This window comes from Ixodes scapularis, unplaced genomic scaffold (genome assembly GCF_016920785.2).
Source record: "Ixodes scapularis isolate PalLabHiFi unplaced genomic scaffold, ASM1692078v2 PGA_scaffold5__190_contigs__length_132052651, whole genome shotgun sequence".
Taxonomy (NCBI): Eukaryota; Metazoa; Arthropoda; class Arachnida; order Ixodida; family Ixodidae; genus Ixodes; species Ixodes scapularis.
In genome coordinates, this window is record NW_024609880.1 from 72,194,720 (window position 1) to 72,214,707 (window position 19,988).

General features: G+C 47.1%; 1 non-coding gene across 1 annotated transcript; it reads left to right on the forward strand.

Annotated features, from left to right (window-relative positions):
• Positions 1–1,517: 1,517 nt before the first annotated feature.
• Positions 1,518–1,589, forward strand: Trnag-ucc. The gene has a single exon. It is a non-coding gene; the product is annotated as a tRNA-Gly (tRNA).
• Positions 1,590–19,988: the final 18,399 nt, after the last annotated feature.

Sequence of the window (19,988 nt, forward strand, 5' to 3'; positions counted from 1 at the left end):
TGCCACCTCGGTCAAAAAGGCTAATGGAAATCCTGACAGTTTTAATCTTTTAACCTGGCTGTTAAAGGGATTCTACAACGAAATTTCGGCGCTTATTTTTTTGTCTATACGTGTTCAAAGAAGCAGTATCGCATCGAACACACCAATATCTTGTTAAAAAAATGACGAAAAGGAATTTTAAACCGAATTAAACGATTAGCAAAGAGCACCTGGTGGATGTCGCCGACGCCTCGTTTGTAATGACTGTCTAGGAACCTTGACAGGTAGTGGTGATGCTTAAAGTGCCTACATGTTTCGGCCGCTCCGGAGCGGAAACATGTAGGCACCCTAGTGATGCTTGTCTCGCCTCCGGTCACCTCGAGAGATTAGGGGAAGGAGGAACTCCCATCTTCCCGAGAATCCCTTTTGCGTGTCCCAGAGGTCGCTATTGTCCCTCTACAAGTTATAGAAGATTAACCCGTCACTCAAAATTCGTACAAAAGCAGCCGCTTCGGTTTCAGCTTCGGTCCGAGCGCGGCCGATGTAATGAGCCGAAGGGCCAATCAAACAGCGAAAGAGGCACAACGTCATGGCGTGCTCTCTGCAGCTGATAGGACCAGCAGGTATTCGCCGTCTCTCTGCGCGCGCTCCTCCACCGGCTAGTCCTATCAAGCGCAGAGAGCACGCCATGACGCTGCGCTTTTTGCACTCTTCGATTGGCTCTTCGGCGCACAACATCGGCCGCGCTCGGACCGAAGCTGCCTACATGTTTCCGCTCCGCTTTAGGGTGGCACCAACTTCTTGTTACCCTTTCCCAGATCCTCTCCCACCGCCATTTTGACCCACCTCTTATTTCGCTAAACGTACACAACGTTGAGTTTTCGTAGTTTCGACACACCGGCAACACTGTGAGGCCACTTCCGTTTCCGTTCATAAGAGGAGTCGGAGGAGTCGGAGGCTCAGCGGGATGGCGGTCGTCGTGGCTGTCGCTCTCTTTATTCGGGTGTTTCATGCTTTGAAGTTGCGAGCAGGAAGTATGCGTTGCGTTTATCGAAACGTGAGTCCTCTCGACAAAATGGAACGCAACAGACCGGCATCGCACACCGAAACCTCGCCGTCGGAACGAGAGCGGTGGGCGCTCCCTAGCCCTAACGAGGATTAGCGGAGTAGCGCGAGCGCGACTGGCGAGTGTGACCAAATGGTCGACGAAACAGCGGAGGCTGCCATGGTAACGAGGATGTCACGTGCTCTAAGTTGGGCCTTCTTCGAGCGCTTACTAGAGTGGGCCGTTGATAACAAAAAATACAGCCTCCAGGCTCAAAATACAAACGTGCGATTGTCATTTACGGATATTGTGGATCATATTCAACCTATTTTTGAACACGACGGATATATTTCAAATTTCGTTGAGGTATCCCTTTAAACGGCATATAGCCAAAAGACTGAACAGGAAGTGACCTCGTTCTAAGACCAGTCGTTACGCAAGCGGAGTATTCTCGACCCTGCTTGACGGCTCGCCATTCGCTCGACTTCCGTCTGCGTCGGTGGTATAGTGGTTAGCATAGCTGCCTTCCAAGCAGTTGACCCGGGTTCGATTCCCGGCCGACGCATCTTTTCTTTTTTTTTTTTGCACTTTTTTATAATGACGTTTTTGTGTCGTGCAAGCGATTCCTAGTGTACATGCTGGACGTCTGCGTTACCTGAATCGAGGTGAAAACATCTCTCAATTCTGTCTTAATTTTTATCGACATCTTGTAAACATCGAGATGGGGAACGATAATAAAACGGACGAACACAACAAAATCTCAATCTTAAGATTTTGTTGTGTTCGTCCGTTGTTTTTTTTTTTTTTTTATCGTTTCCTATCTCAGCGATAACAAGATGTCGATTAATTATGAGCTCGCCTGCACTTTATCACTGCTTTATTTTGAGTCGTCCCAAAAAAAAATTTACAGGGTTTTTCTAACCGCAAAAATAAACTGCGAATCGCCCAATGCTCAATATCCGCTCAAAGGTAGCACTAGAGCTCCGAACGAGATGCCAAATTTTCAGCACGAGCCGATATTTTATTCGAAAGTTATAAGTGAGTTCTTTTAAAATGTTAATGAGAAAATGGTCGCCCACGGAGCTCTCGAATACGTGGAGCTCTATGGCACTAGAAACCGAAAGCGGGTGAAAATGGGCTCCATTTTCGCATTGAAATGTTAAAAACATCTATTATAACTTTTGAATAAAATATCGGTTCCGGCTGAAACGTTGACATCTGGCTCGGACCTCTAGCACTATCTTTGGGTGGAGAACGAGCGTTCGGAAATGCGTAACCTTATTTTATTTATTTATTTTTTTTGTAAAAAAAAAACAACAGCACTGTATTTTTTTTTTTTTTTTTTTTGGGGGGGGGGGGGGGGGGACATTTTGCGCTTCTGGTCAAGAGATCCAACGAGTCAAAAGATCCAAAGAGTCAAAAGGTCCAATAATGGATCTTTTGACTCGTTGGATCTTTTGACTAGCCAGACACGAGTCAAAAGATCCAATGTGGGTCAAGAGGTCCAACGAGTCAGGGGATCCATCGAGTCAAAAGATCCACGCCGAGTCAAGAGGTCCAACGAGTCAAAAGGTCCAACGAGTCAAAAGATCCACGGCGAGTCAAGAGATCCAACGAGTCAAAAGGTCCAACGAGTCAGACGGTCCAATAATGAATCTTTCGACGCGTTGTATCTCTTGACTCGGCAGACGCGAGTCAAAAGATCCAATGCGGGTCAAGAGGGCCAATTACTCGAGAACTGCCGCGTCATATTGCAAGGGGGTCGCAAAAAGCTCCTCACCAGTGCAAGGGGAGACGTTGAACATTAAAGATCAGAAAACAATTTTTTTACTAAGTGCCGTAGTTTTTGTTGAAAAAAGGAAGAAAAAAAAAGTGAGACAAATTTAAGTTTGACGCGCCGCTCAACTCTGCACCGTTTTCCAGTTTGCCGCCGGAAAACGGGCCTGAAGGGGTACCCGGAGACCGGTTTTGTGTCGCTGGCTTTAGTAAATGGGAAGGCAGCGTTTTTTTTTTGTTTTTTTTTTTCTTTTGCTTCGGGTAGATGCGCCACTAAAACTTTGCGCGACAGAAGTCAAGAATATGAGTCTTTTGACGCATCTGTTCACTTTATCACGACAACATTAAAAAAAAATGTATCCTCAAATTGAGCAGGTACTTATTGAACTTGCTAACTCTTTCACTCAGTCACGTCACGCGCGTATTTTCTTTGCCGGCACAAGCGGATGCAGGAAGAAAGGGAAATAGTCCCCTTTCTTCTTCGCGATTTCTCCGCGGCTAGGGGAGGGCCAGAGGGGATTCTCCTCATTTTGTTGCGGTGTCGCCGAACCTGACTTTCTTTCCGTAAAGCAATATTGTCCGCGAAAACGAAGCAGAACGAGCATACAACCGCGGCGAGAGGATCTGCTTTCAAAACGCGTCACCTTTGTCTTTAGGTGACTTCGATTTCCCTAGAGTCACGAATAATTAGCGGGCTAGCAAGCAGACAATAGACAAATTGCCAACATCTAAACGAAAAAGGCAGGCGAAAAAACGATCTGAGTGGTGATGTGTGTAAACAAAGTTATCCAGGATCTAAAAATCGCTGAGCTTATGTCCGGAGAGATAGTATACAGCGAGCTTTTACAGCGAAGCTCTTTATGGCTAGGGTACTGCAGATTTTTCGTGTGCGTAACCAAAAACTTTACGCTCGCACCGCCGCACGCGCACGCCTTCCCCGTACAAAAGATTCGAACTAAATAACCGAAATAAAGCGTTGACGAACGCGCGTGCAAGATACCATTTGTTTTAGGTTTTTGCTTTAGAACAGTTAAGGCCTGTTCACACATACAGCGGAGCGCTAAGTTAGCGCTACGTGAGCGCTCCAAGGAGTGCTCATGTGGCGCTTCCAACGCGTGACTTCGTTCGAATATAGCGCGTGGTTAGCGCTTTAGTAGCGCCTTGTTAGCGCTCCAGTAGCGCCTTGTTAGCGCTCCAGTAGCGCTTTGTTAGCGCTTCAGTAGCGTCGTGTTAGCGCGTCATTAGAGCTTCTTGTACCGCGGTGCTGCGGATTAGCAGGTGCACTGCAGTTTCGGTTCCTGTGGTTGGGTGTGCATCAGCAGCACCATGGCGGACATGTGGGATGCTGAAATAGAACTGCGACAAATGCTCTTACATACTCCATTCGTGCATATCTGTGTGGACGGCTTAACTCCCAGAAGAGCCTTCTGGGTGCGCGAAATCTTTCGCCACCGAGATACCGACGGGTACCCGGCGAACCTTGTTCCTATAGACATTTTCCACAGGAGCGCCGCCATCTTGAATTGTCGTCACTTCCAGTATGGGCGACGACAAAATAGTAAAACGTTTCAACCTGTAACCAGTAAAAAAATAGAGGGGAGCCAAAACGAGAATGTGTGACACTTAGGCTTATGTACTAAATGTCTTCTATTGGCGCTGCGACGGAAAAGTTATGTTTTCGCCCATACTGGAAGTGACGACAATTCAAGATGGCGGCGCGCTTGTGGAAAAGGTCTATACACTCCGTGCGACGCGACTGGCGCGCCGCCGCGCGGCCGGTACCGAAGGTAGGCAGTGAGAGCCCCAGAGAAAACGAAACCGAAACCACGCCGCGTACATTGGTACGCATTGAAGTCGGAGTGGTGCGGTTGCGCTGGGTTCACAGCATGAAGTGCTTGCTGCCTGTGCTGCGTCATTAAGTGCTTCAATAGTTATGCGTCGTATCTCGTGGAGACAAAGTTTCACAGTTTTTCACCTCGCCGATGTTTTGTGTAAAAGCGACAACGATGTAGCCGTGCCGTACGACGCGAGAAATTTGGTCTCCCGATCATATCTGCCACTGTGTCGGCACGGCTGACATATTCTAGCTACACTGCCGCTTTGCGCTCTGCGTTTGTTTTCGTACCAGTAACGCCTACATATGTTAGCGCCGATGGGACGAACTGAAACGCCATCCCACACTCGCGGGTATGCAGTGCCAATTTCGTTGGAGGAATGCCCTCCAAAGAAGTTTCGTCCCCATCGTCCGTGTCGATGATATTTCCGGACAAGTATGGCACGCAATCTGTACTTCATGAAGAAAGATTCGAACGGTAAAAAAAGTGACAAATATAAATCTAAAGAAAACAACAATGAAACTCGGAATCACTGGAGAATCGACGTTTGAGTATGGAAGTTTAAGTGCTTTCTTTCTTGGTCAGCCTCCTTTTGGATGTGGAAACGCTGACACCCCGAGTTCTGTAGACAACAATTTTTTTTCTCGACTTTAGAGCCACCTATTGCAAAGTGGTTCGAACTGGAATTACCGTCCACTGGTCCCTTCCTACCTGTAAAGTGTGCACCTCCCACGATGAGTGGTATTATCTGACAGCCTTTGACGGTCAAAGCCAGTTACCATTTAGTTACGCCGCCCATACTAAATTTCCACCTGGTTTCGCTATGCCAACTCTTTTCGTTATAATAAGTGTTGTGCCAAGTGACGGTCATGTCAAAGTACCTGTGCGCCGAAAATCAGCACCTCGCACAACAGGTTATTACACAACAGCAGACCGCAAAAGCCCTTGGCGGCCAAACCGTGTTTTGGCCGACAACTTTGTTTTCTCGGCTTTGGAACCATCTTTCGTAAAGTTGTTTCAATTGGAAGTACAGTCCACCCTAGTCCCTTCCTAACTCTAAAGTCTCCACCTCCCCCGACCAGTGATATTCTCTTGACAGCCTTTTTATGGTGAAAGCCGGTTCCCATTGAGTTGCGCCGCCCAGACCAAATTTTCACCTGGTTTCCCTATGCCACCTTTTTTTTTTTTTTTTGTATAATAAGTGCTGTGTCATGTTACTGTCAAGACCAAGCACCTGTGTGCCCAAATCTGCGCTTTACACAGCCCGCTACAGCACAACATTTTGGGTCGAATATTGGATATCCCGTACAGCTTTGTTTCTTTATTCATTAGAAACCTAACTTTCACACCTTGTGCACTTTGTGCACTCTTCGTGCACAAAGTGCACTTTGTGCACGCTTCGTGCACAAACTTAGTAAACATCTCACTCGCCTCCAAATATCATCGTTCCAGCAGTCTTGGGTTTACAGCGACGAGCGAAATAAATTTCCCACCCAGAGCAATCAAGGTGGCGGCCGTCCTGTTTTTCGGAATTCGGCCGCAACTAGAGAAATTACCCCTAATAACGACTCAAACTCAATATATAAGAAGTGGAGAACAGCTAGATGCCCTTCTTAGGTCTACCCCAGCACTCATGCAACGTCACCCTCAACTTATCGGCTCAAAAAGCAAAAGTTTCGTCCGTGCGCGCTTCCGCCGCCACAGCTTGGCATGCGAAAAGGCGCCGCAGGCTGCTGAACGCGCCTCACAGTCGAACGCCAGCTCCTCCGCTAGCGGCGCTGCGCGCGTTTTTCAAAGCGCCCCCTATAGTTCCCGCACGGAGTGTATAGACCTTTTCTCTGTACTCTCGACTCCAGCCACCTAATAGGCGTATCCGGTATGGGCGACTAAAAAATAATCCAGCGTTTCAACCTGCAAGTAGTAAAAATATAAAGGGGAAGCGAAACGACAAAGTGTGACGTTTGCGCTTATATCCTAAATGCCTTCTATTGGCGAGGCAAAGGCAAAACAATGTTTTCGCCCATACTGGAAGTGACGTCAATTCAAGATGGCGGCGCACTTGCAGAAAAGGTCTATAGACCGTTTTATCGTGGGCAGCGCCATTTTGAGAGCGAGAGAGAAAAGGGGAAAGGGCTACCGGCGCTTTCCTCCTTTCTGATTGTGTAGAAAGAGAGAAAGTCCCGGATGAGAGGCTTGGCCGGTGTTGGATGTCTGCAGCGCCCCAAGTTCGTTCGCGCTTTCTTCATTGTTTCAAACTCCCAAACTTAATTAGAGCCACGGGCTTCAATGGCGACAGTCCCCCGGTCATCGGGACACCATTGCTGGGTGATAAGGTGCACGAATAACGACAGAAAGCGTCGAATACTGTCCGAGGACCTATAGTTGCTTGCGTGGAATCCGGCAAGGCGAGTGCGGCTGTAATGTTTTTTAAGCTCCATCGCTTTCTGGATGACTGGAAATGGTGAACCATTTATCAATTTTTCCTTGCAATGAGCCTATTTCAACGTAGCCATTTTTAGTAATCAACAAGCGATACACGAAACAGGAACCTCAATTAACTTTTGTAAACACCCGGAGCTGCTACTGATCGTTTTGCTGCGCTGCTTTTATCTTCGTGTCCGTGTTCTTATATTTCCTTGTGGATGAACGACGAGGACGTTCTAGATGTACTTATATGTTACCGCAGTAAGTCTCAAAGCAGCCACGAATAATTTTACTATTTGATGCAATAGTTTGAGTACTCACCTCCAATTTCTATCGCTGGCACGTTCACTGCCGTTGTTCCCCCCGTCGCCGTACTGACGGATGCCATGACCCGAACAAAGAAACTTGCACACTGGGCTCGAAAACGCAGATCGCAACACACGAGGCGTACCCTGCAGCGACTGTCCGGCGTTTCAAATCGCCCAATCAAAGGAAACAACATACCAGCGCCACTCCAAGGAGCTCTTTTGCCGGCTCTCTGGTATCACGCAGGAGATCGCGATTGAGGAAAGCCGATAGAACTACCATTTCAAAAATTTCCAGCCTCATCCGGCGGCGGAAACGAGCCTTCAACTAAGTGTTGTAGATGATAAAATCGAGCCAGTCACCACTGAAAATTATCAATTTTAAGATATATTCAGTTACAAACTTTCACAAGCTCGAACAGCAGTTATCACGAGAAAACTCGCACGCACCTTGCGAGTGTACCCCATGTTCATCGGCGGTACAGCTTTCGCTGCGCGCTCCATTCACAAAATGTTCCGAGCACAGTAGAGGTTGGCGTTGAGGAAACGCCTTTTCGGTTTACGGACTCAATCCACCGCCGCCTGAAACCGGGGTCATATGGAAAGCGATGGAGCCTTCTATGTGATCCCGACATTGCATCGCAAGACATTGCAGCCGCTCTCGCCTTGCTGGATTCCTCGCAAGCTACATAAGTCCTCGGACAGTATTCGACGCTTTCTGTTTTTACTCGTGCACCCTATGACCGAGCAATGGTGTCCCGATGACCGGGGGACTGTTGCCATCGAAGCCCGTGGCTCTAATTAAGTTTGCGAGTTCAAAACAGAAAAGAAAGTGCGAACGAAGTTCCTGCACTGCAGACACCCATCACCGGCCAAGCCTCTCATCGGGGACTTTCACTCTTTCTACACAATCAGAAAGGGGGAAAGCGCCGGTAGCCCTCTCCCCTTTTCTCTCTCGCCCTCTTTCAGTAAAACGGTCTATAGGCTGAGGGACCGAGACAGAGCTCTTTCGAAGGCGATTATTTTTACCTGCGTGTCCTTAAAACCAGCGTCACACATATCGAATGGAAAGCTGATGTCGTACCCAATCAATTAGTCGCTCAGAGTCCATGACTATGGGTCGCCTGCCCGACCCTTTGCTTAGAGAGCAGCTCTTTTACTTCCTCTTCTTTCAATGCCAAAGGAAAAACAACAACCAAGGAATCGCCGTGCACGCGCTATTCCGCAGCAGCAAGCACGGCACAAGGAGCGTGAGAGCGCTTCTGTAGCGCTAACAGAGCGCTAACAAAGCGCTTCTGAAGCACTAACAGAGCGCTACATCACGCGCCATGAAGCGCTCCTTGGAGCGCTCACGTAGCGCTAACTTAGCGCTCCGCTGTATGTGTGAACCGGCCTTTACTGCTGCAGACGACGGCACGTGCGGCGCCTGGAGCACCATTCCGTGCGTTCTCCATGATGCTTGGGTAATTTAGCAATAGGTCTATTCAGTAGATGTTTTAAAATAGGCACCATGTTCAAGATCAGTAGACTCTCAGGTTTATAATAACGGTTTATCAAAGATGTGCCGCTGTGCGACCTGCGGGGCGGCGGAGCGAGCAAACCTCACCGGAGAAAAGCTCACCGGAGATAAGCTCACTGGAGAAAAGCTCATCGGAGAAAAGCTCACCGCCAAACTGTCCGATGCTGAGACAAGCTCACCTACGAATCTAAGAATCGAGTGTCGACTCAAGTGAAATACGCTCACTCAACTGAAGTATGCAGTGATGGCTTATGCGCATGCGGTCATTCTGCCCTTCACTAGCAGAACATATTTTTTTTTAATATTATAACACCGTGTAACACGTTAGACGTTGCCCGACGAAAATAAAATAAATAATTCCGATAGAAGGCTAATTAAAAAAAAAAAAACAGAACACATGTTGATAGAACGCTAATTGAAAAAAAAAAGGTCGAATTTCCTGTATCCTGGCAACGTCTTCGTGTGTTACCTTATTAAATATGGTGACACACAAAGACGCTGTTGCATAACACGCAATCACGAAAAATATATTTCAGGTTTGTGTTCATTCAGTGTCAGGTCGGTTTGCCTTTGAGGAGCGGCGACACTGGTTTACGCTGCAGACGAGAAATTTTGACAGTGCAGTCATCCACTACAACCCTGTGGTCTTTAACGTGCATCACGCAGTAGCCATACATGACTGCACGCACGCCACTACAAATATGTAGTATGTTTATGATAGTGTCTGATTCATCATGTGGACATGTTTTCTTGCACCGCCATTGCGCCAATTCGAAATTATAAAAAAAAATATTATCAGATTTTTTTTTCCTCCCGTGTTTAAACTACGTTCTACTAAAGCTACAGTGCAACCCACGCTACGAGCTAACAGGACCCATTAAGCAATGGTGAAAACAAAACGTATTCATGGCGTGCGTCGACCTTTTTGCGCATGGTATTACCGGCTAGTCCAATGCAATCGCAGAGTGCCTCACGGCTTTGCACTTTTAGTGTGCGCGTGTGCATTTATGTGGTGACTTTCAAGCTAGTACAGCGCGCAAAACTCTTGGGAAATTACTACGGTACAGCACGAAGCATACAGCCTTCAGCATACAGCACAAAGAGATTACGTTGGTCACCAGCCGATTGAAACGGAAAACGCACAAGGCCGTGACATAGCCACCCATTTAGGATCCCAAAATTTGTCGTTCCCGAGGCCCCTGCATCATCTTCTCCCATCATCATTTTTTTTTTTGCTTTGTTATTATTCGCGGTATCTCAACTCATTGCAGTGCAGTGACCGTCACCCCATCCTAGCCACCCAAAAGCCGTCATTCATTGTTGTTTGGCTTTTCTCTCTTTTCCTGCTGTTTTCGTTCCAACTTTCTTCGAAGCCCTTCACCCCCCCCCCCCCCTCCCCCTTTTCTCCGTTATCGGAGAGGAAGTCAAGAGGTTCAAAAGTCAAAAGGTGCAATAATGGATCTTTTGACTCGTTAGATCTTTTGACTCGCCCGACACGAGTCAAAAGGTCCAATGTGAGTCAAGAGGTCCAACGAGTCAAGAGGTCCAACGAGTCAAAAGATCCACGGCGAGTCAAGAGGTCCAACGAGTCAAAAGGTCCAACGAGTCAAAAGGTCCAATAATGGATCTTTTGACGCGTTGGATCTTTTGACTCGTTGGACCTCTTGACTCGGAATCGACATTTTGTATATAATTGAGCGTGTGAAACCGAAAAAAAAAAGTAATCGGGTTTTATTTAGAGAAATACCTAGAGAGGTTATGCACACCTAAGTACAGTCCCTAGATAACAGCTTCCTACATGTAGCGACATCCTTTGAAGCGCTGCGTGACGATGCAGGTTTTGGGGATTCCGAGTCAAGAGGTCCAACGAGTCAAAAGATCCAACGCGTCAAAAGATCCATTATTGGATCTTCTGACTCGTTGGACCTCTTGACTCGCCGTGGATCTTTTGACTCGTTGGACCTCTTGACTCGTTGGACCTCTTGACCCACATTGGATTTTTTTACTCGTGTCGGGTGAGTCAAAAGATCCAACGAGTCAAAAGATCCATTATTGGACCTTTTAACTTGTTGGCCCTCTTGACTTCCTGTCCGATAACGGGGAACAAAAAAAGGGGGGGGGGGGGGGGGGGTGAAGGGCTTCGAAGGAAGTTGTAACCAAAACAGCAGGAAAAGAAAGAGAAGCCAAACAACGAGGAATGACGGCTTTTGGGTGGCTAGGAGGGGGTGACGATGACTGCCCTGTAACGAGTTGGGATCCTGGGAATAATAACAAACAAAAAAAAAAAAGATGGTGGGAGAAGATGATGCAGTGGCCTCGAGAACGACAGGTTATGGCATCCTAAATGGGTGGCTATGTCACGGCGTTGTGCGTTTTCCATTTTAATCGGCTGGTGACCAACGTAAGCTCTTCGTGCTGTATGCTTGACTACCGCAGGAATTCCCCAAAAAATTTGCCCGCTGTACTAGCTTGAAAGTCGCTACACAAATGCACACGCGCACACTAAAAGTGCAAAGCCATGAGGAACTCTGCGATTGATTGGACTAGCCTGTAATAACATGCACAAAAAAGTCGACGCACGCCATGAACACGTTTTGTTTTCACCATTGCTTAATGGGTCCTGTCAGCTCGTAGCGTTGGTTGCGCTGTAGCTTTAGTAGGACGTAGCTTTAGTAGAACGAACAAAAATGTGATAATATTTTTTTTTATAATTTCGAATTAGCGCAATTACGGCGCAAGAAAAAATATCCACATGATGAATCAGACATTATCATAAACATACTACATATTTTTTGTGGCATGCGTGCAGTCATGTATGCCTACTGCGTGATGCACGTTAAAGACCACAGGCTTGTAGTGGTACTGCATTGTCAAAATTTCTCGTCTACAGCGTAAACCAGTGTCGCCGCTCCTCAAAGGCAAACCGACCTGACACTGAATAAACAGAAACCTCAAATATATTTTTCGTGATTGCGTGTTATGGAACAGCGTCTTTGTGTGTCACCATATTTAATTCTGACGTAGCCAGGATAGAGGAAATACGAGCTTTTTTTTTTTTCAATTAGCGTTCTATCGACATTTCTTCTTTTTTTTTTTTGAAAATTAGCCTTCTATCGGAATTATTTCTTTTATTTTCGTCGGGCAACGTCTAACGTGTTACACGATGTTATAATATTTTAAAAATATATTCTGCTAGTGAAGGGCAGAATGACCGCATGCGCATAAGCCATCACAGCATACTTCAGTTTAGTGAGCGTATTTCACTTGAGTCAACGCTCGATTCTTAGATTCTCAGGTGAGCTTTTTGTCAGCGTAGGACAGTTGGCGGTGAGCTTTTCTCCGATGAGCTTTTCTCCAGTGAGCTTATCTCAGGTGAGTTTTTCTCCGGTGAGGTTTGCTCCACCGTCCCGCAGGTCGCATAGTGGCACATCTTTGATAAACCGTTATTATCTACCTGAGAGTCCACTGATCTTGAAAATGGTGCCTATTGATAAGTAATCTACTGAATAGCCCTATTGCTAAATTACCCAAGAATCAAGGAGAATGCAGCGAATGGTGTTCCAGGCGCCGCACGTGCCGGCGTCTGCAGCAGTAACTGTTCTAAAGCAAAAACCTAAAACAAATGGCATCTTGCACGCGCGTTCGTCAATGCTTTATTTTGGTTATTTACTTCGAATCTTTGATACGGGGAAGGCGTGCGCGTGCGGCGGTGCGAGCGTAGAGTTTTTGGTCACGCACATGAAAAATCCACAGAACCCTAGTCATAAAAAGCTTCGCTGTGAAAAGCTCGCCGTATACTATCTCTCCGGACACAAGCTCACCGATTTTTAGGTCCTGAATAACTTTGTTTACACACATCGCCACTCAGATCGTTTTTTCGCCTGCCTTTTTTTGTTTAGATGTTGGCAATTAGTCTATTGTCTGCTTGCTAGCCCGCTAATTATTCGTGGCTCCAGGCAAATCGAAGTCACCTAAAGACAAAGGTGCCGCGCTTTGAAAGCAGGTCCTCTCGTCGCGGTTGTATGTTCGTTCTGCTTCGTCTTCGATGACAATATTGCTTTCGGGAAAAAAAGTCACGGTTCAGCGTAACCACAACAACATGAGGAGAATCCCCTCCGGCCCTCCCTAGCCTCGAGAGATCGCGAAGAAAAGGGACTATTCCCCTTTCCTCCTGCAACCACTTGTGCCGGCCAAGAAAATACGCGCGTGACATGAACTGAGTGAAAGAGTTAGCAAGTTCAATAAGTACCTGCTCAATTTGAGGATACATTTTTTTTAATGTTGTCGTGAAAACGTGAACAGACGCGACAAAAGACTTATATTCATGACTTTTGTCACGCAAAGTTTTAGTGGCGCATCTACACGAAGCAAAGAAAAGCGCTCCCTTCCCACTCCCCAAAGCCAGCGACACGAAACCGGCCTCCGGCCCCGGGTAACCCCTTCTGGCCCGTTTTCCGGCCTCCAGCCGGAAAACGGTGGGGAGTTGAGCGGCGCGTCAAACTTAAATCTGTCTCACTTTTTTTTTCTTCTTTTTTTTTCAACAAAAAGTACGGCACTTGGTAAAAAAATATTTTCTGATCTTTAATGTTCAACGTCTCCCCTTGCACTAGGGGAAAACTGGTAAGGAGCTTTTCGCGACCCCCTTTCAATATGGCTCGGCGGTTCTCGAGTAATTGGCCCTCTTGACCCGGATTGAATCTTTTGACTCGCGTCTGCCGAATCAAGAGATACAACGCGCCAAAAGATTCATTTTTGAACCTTCTGACTCGTTGGACCTTTTGAATCGTTGGACCTCTTGACTCGCCGTGGATCTTTTGACTCGTTGGACCTTTTGACTCGCTGGACCTCTTGACTCGCCGTGGATCTTTTGACTCGATGGATCTCTTGACTCGTTGGACCTCTTGACCCACATTGGATCTTTTGACTCGTGCCTGGCGAGTCAAAAGATCCAACGAGTCAAAAGATTCATTATTGGACCTTTTGACTCGTTGGATCTCTTGACCATAAGCGGTTTTGGGAAGAGAGTGACAGCACACAGCACAGGTTTAAACTGAATGTCGCCATTTTGTTCCAGAGAAATATGCTTTGTCATATGTATTGGTTGTCATTACTTGTAAAAGAAGTATCAAGCGAACTTCAGAACTAACCACTTCTTATGAGTCGTGAAGTGGTCGCGCCGCGCTGACATGGCCGTGCCGCCTGCATCCGGTCGCCTGGACGCCCAACGGGGCGAAGAAAAAAAACGAGGGGGAGGAGGACACTCTAGCAACGATAGACACCCCAGCAACGGCGCTCACGCCTTTGTTGCCTACTCAGGTTAGAATTAAGACGAGTCTGCTTAAACGCTGTTGTACACGTTACTCCCGAAAAGTAACAAAATACCCTGACTCATTACTATTCCTTAAAATTAACTAAGTACACCCGCAGGCGATATGAAGGCGAACGCCGGACCCTCGACCGGTCCGTGCTATCAGCGTGTGACCCAGAAGTCGCTATTGTCCCTCTACAAGATTATAGAAGATTAACCCGTCACTCAAAATCCGTACAAAAGCAGCCGCTTCGGTTGCTGGAACGACTAGGCCATCCTCCTAAAATCGGCACTTGAATAGAGGAGGCTATGGTATGGATTATGGAATTAATGGAACAAGGCCACGTGACGTAGTAAAAATGCCGTTCCTCATTTGCCGAGCGTTTCCGGCTCTGGGGACACCGATGGAACCGAGCATGGTACGTGGCGCAGTCGTAGGCACTCACGAGTCACGTGACCTTGGAGAGGGGGCACAGCGACGCGCGGAAAGCGTATCTACGTCGACAGAGCGGGATTGGCTGGGATAGCTTGCAGCGCCCGCTGCGTCTGGACGAAGGTCCCGAGACAAACTACGTCACGATTGCGGCGAATGTGACGTGCTCTCCGCTGGCTGCTGTCCGAGCGTTTTCCAGAGTGGGCCGTTTATAACGAAAAATACAACCATCAGGCTCAAAATAGAAACGTGCGATTGTCATTTACGGATATTGTGGATGATATTCAACCTATTTCTGAACACGACGGCTATATTTCGAATTTCGTTAAAGTATAAGGGGGTACAGAATTGAAACTCGAAATATCCCCGGAACGCTTCGAAATGGGTGAAATATGATCCTTGATATCAGTAAATGATAACCCCACGCTTGTATTTTCAGCAGATGGTTAGCTATATTTTCCGTTTCAACCGACGGATTCTAGCCAGCACTTCAAAATCAACCATCGAATCAGCGCGACGTGTCTTGGTCATGGAGAATAGAAGGGTAGGAGAGGGCATGACGTCAGCCGCGTAGCCTCCACAAGCCATGCTCCCTTGACGCCTCCCCTCTTTTTCATTTTCCTCCTTACTCTCACCACAACACGTGACCGTAGCTAGCCTTCGTCTAGCGTTCGATCCGTCAAAACCTACCCGACGGAGCGCGCGCGATCCTGCAAGGAATCCTCCTACCATCAACTATCCATCTCGCACGTGACATGTCACGCGCACCAATCGCCAGACAGATCTGCGGTCACGCTGGGCACAATATCGTTTAAACTTTTTATGACTAGGCTTTTCTTGGCAATGCAGTGGAAGGTACTTACAGGCCCGCGTCCCCCCTCCCATTTTGAGTGTACGCAGGCTCTCCTCCTCCCCCTTACAGGCCCGCGTCCCCTCTCCCATTTTGAGTGTGCGCGCGCGGGCTCTCCTCCTCTTCCCGGAAATGGGGGAGGAAAAGAGCCTGCGTACACTCAAAATGGGAGAGGGGACGCGGGCCTGTACCTTCCACTGCATTGCCAGGAAAAGTTGTCGCGGAGTATAGTACTTTATCCTCCTTGGCGTCACGTTGTTTATTTTGGGGTGAAGAGAAAGGGGGGAGCCAGGACAACGTCAAAGGCCCATACCCGGTCAAGGATGCACTAATTACGATCGTCGTCACTAGGTGGCGCCAGCTTTATCGTCTGCGCGCTACAATCCTGCCAAGCGGGACTGACGACATATGAATGACGAGGACGGGTTTTAGGTCTTTTCGATTGGGCCAGAAAGTTCTGAGCTAGTTTTGTCCCAGTTCAGAGTCGTGCAGGAGTCGTGCAGCGGCGGCGCAGAACCAGTGCAGCCGCCGCGCTAGGACTGGCGCTGTGGTTGGCTTTTTGAGAGGAAGCGCAGGGTGTCGTCTGTAGCTGTTAGCTCTTGTTTTTCCACGCCACGTTGTATGCTACATTTAATTAGTCGCGGTTCGATGAGACCATTCACGTTTCCTTAGTTTTAAAGTATAATAACGGAATCCTTTTTGTGAATATTTTTTATTCGAGTGCACTAAAAACATTTTCTGCACGAAATGTGTTTCTGTCCGCATTTTTAACGGCCGTTCTGTTCCTGTCGTTTCCATAAGCGCTCGTCCTTCACATTCATTTAGCAATAATAGATTCATTCCAAGTCTCTCGAGTTTCGCATTTCGACGATAGGTTCGCGGCATCAGGGTGATTTTGCGTCGGGAGTCACTGGCGGCAGCCCCCGGTCGTTAGCGGTCACCTCGAAGACAAAGGCCTGACGATAGCGTTTTGGGAATAAACAGTTATCGACCGTAACTTTGGTGTCAAGTTGAAGCGTTTATTCTGAGTCTCAAGAAAGACCTGCGTGGAACTGCCAAGCCAATGCCGATTCTCGGCGTTTTTTCCAGGCCCGTTAGTGGGCGTCCACAGATACCGGCGGACAAAGCATGCAGTATTATGCTCAGCTACGGGGCATGCGAGGGCCAATGTAATAAATACGAGACGTATGTAATGTATCGGAGTCGTCAGTATGCATCCAAGAGCAACTGAAGGCGGGGACTATCAAAGGTGCAATACCTGTCCCGTGTCTGTAAGGAAGGATATCCACACTGTGGATCCCCACATAGGATCAATAAGAAACAATTTACGTGAGCCAATATTTAAACACTTACCACAAGGAGCGAAACCTACGCGAGCAGGTGCCTAAAACGCTTTCAGAATATCATAAACAACCAAATTCCTACCCTCGGTTATGATCTCAATTTCGCGTCCACCGCGGCTACATTATTATCATGAATGAAAGGAAATGCAACCTCTGCCTCAGCGTTAATGTTAAACATCGCAGACATTTGAGCAAGTGACAAAACGAGCGGGTTGGTATGGATAGTTAAACTTGAGGAAGAAAACGAGAAAGGACGGACAAACACAAAATTCCAAAGTTTGTGTTTGTCCGTCCTTTCTCGTTTTGAGCAAGAGCTCTGAGAAATGGCACCGCGAGCAAAGACGGACGGGGAGTGTCGTCTGCTATAGGCCCGTAGTTCTCAAGTTTTGAGCAGCGCTCAGGCGAGCGAAATAGAATATTAGGGAGTTTTAGAATAACGTACGCAATATTAGCGCACGCTGGCGCTAAATTTAGCGCTTGTATTAGCGCACGCGACGCAAGAGAGTTTTAGAATAGCGTTTCTCCACCGCGACGCAAAAGCCCAAGCATCTCGCGCTTCCGACGCCACCAAGATACAGTAAACAAATTTATTTCACGCACGAAATGCTGTAACTTTAGAAAAAAACGAGTTTTTTGGTCCAGAGTAGCATTTTATTTTGTTTAAACATGAGAACGCGACGTGAGCGGTTGAGCGGTCGTGTCCGCTTGCGTCGCCTCGGCAAGAGAGCTCTCGTGTACTGACCTTCGCACATCATACCTTCGCCGTGAAATGTTCGCGCGTCACAAGCATCAAGTTGTCGGTAATCGCTGCCAAACCGAGTACAATGTCGTCCCGTATTGAAAATTGCAGTCGCGAGGATACCGCCGACGTCGCACTCACGACGCCGCCAAAGCAGCCGCCGTCATAATCCTGGAAGCCGCCATGTTTTTTTAACTGTGCTCGTCTTGGATTTAGCCAACTTCTCATCACGAATTCTCCTAGGAGAAGCGCAAAGACTCTTTGCGTACGCCCGCCATTTCCGAGAAATAGCGCACGCTAAAATTGCGTTCGGAGCATGCGCAGTGGCGACGACGCTATTCTTTGCGTACGCAAAGCTTTAGCGGGCGCTATTCTAAAACTCCTTATTTGGCTCGCGTTTGCGCTATTTCGGTTCCCCACTACAGTTTTTCATACTCCGTTCCATTATATGTGCCAGCGTAGCAGACGCTACAAGAGCGAGCTGCGCGAGCTTTCAGTGTCCCTGAGGAGCACGTGCGCTCGTGCCGTGCGAGCATCATTCGGGGGAACGTGCTTTTGCCAGTAGCTTTGGCTTCGCTGTCGCGTAAAGTGAAACGTATGTGCTCGCGGAAGCATAAAAGAAAGCGATGCAAATAGTACCGCTAAAGGAATGTTTAACGGGACGCTGCGGCCCACGGGCTGCATAATTCTTTTTTCTTAAATTTTTATTGATATTTTCTTTGAAGTTTTGTGATCGCGCATCTACAAACGCTGACAGGTGCTTGCATTCGAACGTGGCACGTGCAAAATCGAACGTTACTGAGCCACCTCGATGGTGCAGCTATCATAACATGGTCGTGTGTCTTGGGAACGCGCTCGCGCCCCCTGCCCCAGAGCAACGGGTCTCTCTTGTCGTCTGCTTCTGCACGGACGTTGAAATGGCTCCGGAGCCGGTGCAAGAATTTGAGGGATTGGGTCTGAACTCGTTTAGAACTGAGATGAATCGAACGCGCCAGCGCAGTGGCCGTGCAACTCCCGGTTGAAACACGGCCGGACTGGAAGCGCGCGCTCTTTCTCTTCTTACGGCCTTTGCAATCACCTAGGAGTCAATGGCATTTTTTCCCCGCATGTAGTTTACTTGCTTACCGCCAGGGGCGCAAACACCTCACCCCACTTCACCCCCCTCGGAGAGTCGCTTCGAGCCGCTTTGCACTGGTGTTCGAGCTTCGTACACTGTAAAAAAAAGTTGCGTAAAAATACAGAAATTGTCTGGCAGCTGGCCTGCCAGAAAATTTCTGTAAAGCTCTGTTCTCTGTTTTTAAAATTTTCTGTTATTTAACATACTTTTTGTTTCTAACTAACAGATAATTTCTGTAAAATTACAAGGCCTGTGAAACTTCTTTCGCAGAACATGTGATTTTACAGAAATTACCTGTTAGTGAAAAACAGAAAGAGTATGTTAAATAACAGAAAAATCAAAAACAGGGAACAGAGCTTTGCAGAAATTTTCTGGCAGGCCAGCTGCCAGAAAATTTCTGTTTTTTTACACAACTCAAATCAGCTGGTGTAAGTTATACTTGATGATTAAAACCTGAGACTGGTCTGAAAAACGGAAACTCGTGAAGGATGAAGAAAAGGGCACAGACAAAACGGAGTCGTCGTCTGTCCCTTATTCTTCCTCCTTCACGAGTTTCCGTTTTTCAAACCACAGTCTCAGGTTTCAATCATCATGTATAATCAAATCTTAGCACAGAAGATTTCTCTAAAATTACAAGTTATTTTAAACCAACGCCAGAAAAATAACAGCACAGACAGTTTATGTAAAATAAGAAGTTCCATCAAATCAGGTACAGAGAAATACGAGGGGTGATAATTCCTATAAAATTACAAGTTTCGTGAAATCAATGACTGTGAAAGCCCACCTCGCTGCTGATATATTGCAACGCGACAGCTGTGTTACTAGGCCTCTAAGCTACTGAAGCATGCATTGTAGCAAACGCAATTGGATGTATTTTATTACCTTTGATAGTATGCACGCTTTGCTACGTAGAGGCCTATGTACACAGCTGTCGCGTAGTAATATATTAGCAGAAAGGTCATGGTGGCTGACGCCTTGTTCCACCGTCAAATATCAAATCTGCCAAATTTAAAAATAATTGTAATAACTATGCTTTGTCGCGCCTGTTAATAAGCTAAAATGGCAACAACGTTTCAGGGAACAGATGGTTGTGAGAGTTTAATTTTGCTCGTTTGGGGCAGTCACCAAACAACGAGGGCCAAGTAATAGAGAAGACACGGCGTAGGGTTGCTTTTTAGTATGCCGGTTTTTTCAACTTTTTTTTTTCAGGCTGGGCTGTGTTACCTTTCTTTTTTTTTTTTCATCCTTGTTTCCTATTATACCTGCATTAAGCAAATATTCTCTGCAGAAGAATGTTTGTACTCAGATAAATTAC